The sequence below is a fragment of the Trichogramma pretiosum genome, unplaced genomic scaffold (genome assembly GCF_000599845.2).
Source record: "Trichogramma pretiosum strain Unisexual culture from Peru unplaced genomic scaffold, Tpre_2.0 scaffold54, whole genome shotgun sequence".
NCBI classification, from domain to species: domain Eukaryota; kingdom Metazoa; phylum Arthropoda; class Insecta; order Hymenoptera; family Trichogrammatidae; genus Trichogramma; species Trichogramma pretiosum.
In genome coordinates this window covers 1,059,732-1,066,516 of record NW_019641628.1, presented here as the reverse complement: position 1 = coordinate 1,066,516, position 6,785 = coordinate 1,059,732, and positions in this window count along the sequence as shown.

Below are 6,785 nucleotides of genomic sequence, written 5' to 3'. Positions count from 1 at the left end.
CCCGCGTGACCGATGAAAAGGTTCGATTGCATAAACTCATTTATTCGTTGCGTGAGTAAGGAAATAGCAAAAGTTGTTGTAAATGCAACGCGAAAGAAACCTTTACTTTTCATGGATAAAAAAACATTTATTCTTCTCGCAAATATACAAACGTCGAAGGGAAAAAATATACCGTGATAATAAAGGAGGCACTTTTCTTTCATTAATTCCGAGTCAACTTATGATCTCTCGTAAAAAAAAAGCATAGCGATATTCCTCATTAGCACAGACGCGGAAGATAAGTGTAATCGAGCTGAAGCATAAAGAACTTGAATTTATGTAAGTATTAGAAAGAGCGAGAGATTTTGCAAGATTCTGAGAATCGTTTCGCATGAAAAAAATTAAACGAGAATATGTTTTTTTCATACGTTAAGCAAATTTTTAACCAAAAATACGATTATAATTTAAAAATTCTTCACTTCGCGTTTATATCTTATACTACGCGCTTCCGTCGCGGCTGACCTACATCTAGCGAGAAACAAATAGGATATGATGATCTATTAAGTACACTGAATTCCATCAACTCCTGCTTGTCTTCCCATTTTCAAGTTGGAGGCGTAAATTCAATTTTCATAAAACGTGCGTACTCTTGATTGAGCGTGTTTGGAAGATCGATCGATTCGATCGGAAGAGTTCTTCGCATCTTTCTGCGAGCATCAAATGTTGCACGAAAGCCGAGAGAAAGAGAAATAAAATTAATAAAAATAAAATGTACTTCGCGAACGAGAAACAACCCAGTTCCTAAATTGTCAGGCCGTATTTAATATATGGGGGTCAATTAAGATGGATTCTCGAACACACCACGCCTGACTCGATTGAACTAATACTACTGAAAACGCGCGTTGTATATACAATTACGCATCATGTCATGATGCACGCATACACACACACAGACACACACATGTGGTGTATTATATATGTGTGTGGGGAGGCACGCGAGTATATCCAATAACTCGGTTAAACGTTCACTCGACCCTCGCTCCCATGCAGGTCACGAAATTGCTCGATCAATTGTCGCGCGCGCGCGGGCGAGAACGAACGAGACGCTGCGCCGGCCTGCGACCTGTACGTTGGGTTTTTCGCCCTCCATATATATACAATATCGTCGTCACGCGCGCCAAATTTTTCGAGGCGCAAAAAATTGATACATTTCGTATCCCGAGATTTCACCCGGGGTTGGACATTGCGTATAACGAATGATCGTGCGTACAATGAGTGCCGTCATGCGCGCATATGTATCGAGAAATCCGTGCGCAACGTGTGCCTCGTATTTCGGTGCCATCGATCCTCTGCACACGCAGAAAAGCAGACTTTTTTCCACAAAAGCTTTTACATTCGCGAGGCCAGAACTAATCCACGATAATCCTTATTGTACTTAATAATGAAAAAAAAAGTCACACACGCGCACTCGAATTTGCAAAAGTAAATTAAACTAGTGAGCAAGAATAAAAGATTCAAGAAGCTTATACCTTTTCTAGTCACCCCGGTAGCCTAATGAAAAAAATTCACACTTGAAATGTCTTAAATTTTGTATCATTAATTGGCTTGTTTTTCTGTTACAATAATGTTACGAAAAAAACAATTCAGTTGCTTCGAAAAATTTAGATCAGTTTTCAAACACTTTCATTAAGATGATACTACTTCAAGTCTTCACAACTAGATGGCGAGTACGTTTACAATGTAAATCTGCAAGTGGTAAAATACAAATAAGTGTATATAACTCTGAGCAGGATATCAAACAAATTTAATAACTAAGAAATTAAAGTTTTTAAACTCAAAAGAAAGTTGAATCGTTTCACTGTTAATATTATTCTTATCTTATGTCGTTTATTATTTTCGATAATAAATCTTTCACGTGAGCGTTCACGTGCACTCAAAATAACTCGTATCATTGTCATCGTTCCAACACGTGTCGATTGAAAACAACAACAAAAAATAATTAATTGGTCTGTAGGAAAGCTTCCAAATGTAAATTTTGTCAAGCAATGATTAATTAGTATCGATTAAATTATTACGATTTCTAGTTGGCAGCTGGTGCAATTGAACCGGTGACTATCTCACTTTTTTTAATTTCTCGAGATAGCATCGGGTTAAACCAAGTATGAACTTTGCAACCAAAATAACACATACGAATTTATTCTCAAAAGTTAATTCCAGATTACTTTGGGTAATATCTTTGGGATTTCACGCGACCAAAAAAGTCCACATAAATATTTGTAAAGTATAAAAATTTCCCGAGAAACGAGTAAATAAATAATATAATATAAACTTGACTTATTTTGCCAATTTCATTTAATACTTCATTAAACTTGTCGTTAAATAATCTTCATTTCTCCTTATAAAAAAATGCTCTTAGTCGAAGATTAAAAAGCATTCAACGGTTTCAATAAACATTCAAAATACTCTCTTTTCACTAGAGCTCCATACGCGATAATGCACATTTCTCGTAATTTCTAATGAAATAAAATCGCGAAAGAATTAAAGGTACTTGCGTCGACGTAATTTCGTCAGCTCGGTCGAGCAGAGTGAAAAAAGGCCTTTGTGGAAAGTCGAGAGAGAGAGAGAGAGAGAGAGAAAAACCCGTACGAAGATGAGAAGTTCATCTTGTTATCAAACGAGTTTACGAGTTTCAGAAACTCAAATAATTCACGCAAACAACTCTTATATATCCTTTATATATTAGCTTAATTCCAAAATGGCTTGGTCAATACTTACGGCGAAACTTTTCAACGCGCTCTCGCAATTCAACGGTGATTTATTCGAGAGAAAAAAAATTTATTTTTTTCTCGAACGCGCGGTAATCCTAAAATGAGAATTAGTCGGTATCGTATGATATTTATTCCCGAGCGAGCTGAGGATATACAGATCAGCTTAAAGAAGAGTATATATATAGTAAGGGGGTCGATGTAATCTGCTTAGGCAATAGGCGCGCCTCGTCGTCGTCGTCGTCGTCACTCGACTCGAATAATAAAAAATGCCTCGCTGCCATCGAAGAGCTACTGCGTAACACGAAGCTGCAGTAATTCTTCTTTCTTTGCCCGTGTAGCGGTGGTATATACAGTGCGCCGATCCCGCGACTCGACTCGACGGTGTGTTTTATATTCCAAGGAACGAGGTACGCATATAATACGAGAAAAGTACAACGCGTGTCCGCGCCTATGTAATAGACTATATCGTCGTGTTCGCTCGATATGCTCTTACGCTTATAAATACACGTTTCAAAGACATGATCTCTCTCTACCCCATTGAGCTTCGCGCAATCAAATCTGCATTTTAAAGCGTTTTATTTCATTCGTCTAATTGACACTTGAGGCGTGCCGTTATTTTACTGGTTGAGCTTTTTTATTGTAAATAAATGTTACTTACCTTGCAACTAATTAATTTTTAAATCTAATTTTCAATCGCATTTCGTGCAATAACAATTTATTTAATTCGCGCGTTTTGCCCAGACAAGTTCAACGACCGCCGCGCCAAATATTGTCCAGCCCACACGCGCGAGATGTCCGTAGAGACCCCCGTCGTCATCGTCGTCGTCGTCGTAGGTCTTCGCGTCGGTGATTACAAAAGAGTTTCGTCATCGTCGACGAGAGGCTGTGAACTTTTTAACGGCCCGTGTAGCCTTATAGGTACCGCCGCGCGCCGCAGACTCCCTTTTAAAATTCACGCGACTCGTGCACATTGCGCCAACGTGTAGGCGCCACCCTCGGAGAGCTGCGTGGCTTCCAACCACTTGCGTTGGAAGGCCCGGAAGTTACAGCGACAAAGGTGTATACACCTAGATGTTTACTTTTGCTCTCTTTCTTTTCCTGCAAGTTGCGTTTCACCGTGAGAATTTATAGTTATGATCGTCGAAGTTTTCTACCTGCGCGCAGCGATAAATTATCGTAGTGGATTACGTGCGTTGATCTCACGAGCTTATGAAGGAACGAACTTGGCGATTTTCAAAATTGCTCTTCGATGTAAAATTGATGAGAATTACTTGCTGCCTTTATTGAGATATTGTCTTTTCCGCAGAAAAATTATACAAGAACGGGAAAATTACTGCTGCCATATTAAAAATTTCATTAGACTCGTGAATGTTTCGCCGTATTATAATTTTTTTAACGACGCAATCGCGATATTACAATGGAATCTCTTATCAAAACGAATTTTTCCAATTGTTGATATTGTGAATTTTGAAAAAGTGATCACCTAATGCACCATTCCAAGGTAATTTTAATTCGTATGGTATCGTATGATTGAGATGAAATTAGAGATGATTATATGAAGCGATATGAATTATGGCATAACTCTTGGGATAAAAATTCATTAAATGAATATGCTCCGAAGATAAATATCCGCCGCGTCAGCTCCAAGAAATGATCCATTGTCCATCGACGGAGAAATATTCTTGATAGTTTCTCCCACAAATGCAAAGAACAAATCTCTTACTGCCCTCCGCGGGGCATCCACAATTTTATTGAACTTGCCCGCTCTAAATAGTACGAATATGTGAGTACTTTTGCCGCCTCGAAATATCTAATAAATCTTCGGATTTACTTTCTTCCTTATTCTCATCACTATCGCACTTCATCTTCGTCATAATCGTCGCAGTCAACATCGCAAAATTGACCCGGTATTATCATCATATTTTTCGCTCTGAACGTTTCAAATTAAACTTTTAACCAACTTGGGCAAACTTCAAGTACTATTAAAGTAATAAGTACACAAATCAATCAACTCCTGGTGTTATAAAAAATAAACAAAAAGAAGACCATTAAGAAATAAATATAATTATCTCGTTTTTAATTGATGTACGATCATTTAAACTTATTTCAACTTTCTATTTTATCTATTTATTATAACACGAGAAGTTCCTTAAGGACTCATAGCTACAGATAAATAGGTATCTTAATTATAAATAATATGATCATTAACGATTTTAACATCGTCCCTCGACACACTAATCATGTTTATAGTGAAAATTAATTTCAATGTTATTCATTTAATTTCCGTGGCTCAAATCGAAAGATCCATCAATAAATTTAGACACTAAAATGGATAAAAGTGAGAAGAAACCCGAAGAAGTTCTCTCAGAAAATAATTCAAGTGAACACGACATTGTTGTTTCAGACGAAAAAAAATACGTTTGTGATATTTGTAAAGAGACATTTACACTAGAATTAAGCATGATAACACACCGAGACAAAAATCACAATGATCAAAAAGATTACTCGTGCGACAAGTGTGAGAAGAAATTTGAGTTTCGAAGTCATTTGAGCAGACACCAAATATTAGAACATAAAAGCCGCAAAGATTTTCCATGCGACCAATGCGAGAAAAAATTTGTGAAACCATCGAGTTTATTTACGCATCAAAAATTAGTACACAAAGATCGCGAAAATTTCACGTGCAACAAATGCGAGAAAAAATTTGAAAATAAGTCAACATTTTTCAAGCATAAAAAAATATTCCACGAAGTTTTCAAAGATTACTTGTGTGAAAGGTGCGCCAAGAGATTTGGAAATAAACGAAGTTTGCTCAGACATGTCAAGACAATCCACGAGGGACACAAAGATTTTGCATGTAACAATTGCGGAGAAAATTTTATTGAAAAATCACATTTGCTCTTTCACCTGAAAACAGTACACGACGGTCGCAACGATAATGTTTGTGACAAGTGGAGGAAGAAATTCGGGCTTCAAAGCACTTTGATCAAACATAAAAAAACAGTCCGAGAAAGACTCAGAGATTATGCATGCGAAAAATGCGATAAGACATTCGAAAAAAAAACGGTCTTATTGAAACACAAAATGACAATTCACGAAGGTCGTAGGGATTACACCTGTGACAAATGCGAGCAAAAATTTGGACATGTATCCCATTTGATCAGACACCAAAGAACAATACATGAAGGTCGCAAAGTTTATGTGTGCGACAAGTGCGAGATGAAATTTGGACACAAATGGCATTTGCTCATCCACCAGAAAACCGTACATAGAGGTCGCAAAGATTTTGCATGTGACAAATGCGAGAAGAAATTTGGATATGAATTAGCTTTTTTGAAACATCAAAGGACAGTCCATGAAGGTCGGATCGATTTTTCATGCGACAGTTGCGAGAAGAAATTTCGAAAAAAAAGGTATTTGCATATACACCAACAGAGAGTACACGAAGGTCGCAAAGAATACTCATGTGACAAATGCGAGAAGAAATTTGGAAGAAAGTGGGATTTACTCACCCACCAAAAGACAGTACATGAGGGTCGGAAAGATTTTTCATGTGACCAATGCAAAAAAAAATTCGGACAAAAACGAGAATTGCTGAGGCACAAAATGTTAGTACACGAAGGTCGTAAAGATTATGCATGCGACAAGTGCGAGAAGAAATTTGGACTTAAACATCATTTGCTTTTACACCAAAGAACGATCCACGAAGGTCGCAAAGATTACGCATGTGACAAATGCGAGAAGAAATTTGGAAGAAAGTGGGATTTATTCACCCACCAAAAGACAGTACATGAGGGTCGGAAAGATTACGCATGTGACCAATGCGAAAAGAAATTTGGACTAAAAGGAAATTTGCTTATTCACCTGAAGTCAGTCCACGAAGATCGCAAAGATTACGAGTGCGACAATTGCGAGAAGAAATTTGGGAAAAAATGGGATTTGCACATACACCAAAAGACGGTACACGAAGGACTTGAAGATTTCGCATGTGACAAGTGCGACAAGAAATTTAGTCCAAAATCGTCTTTGCTCACCCAC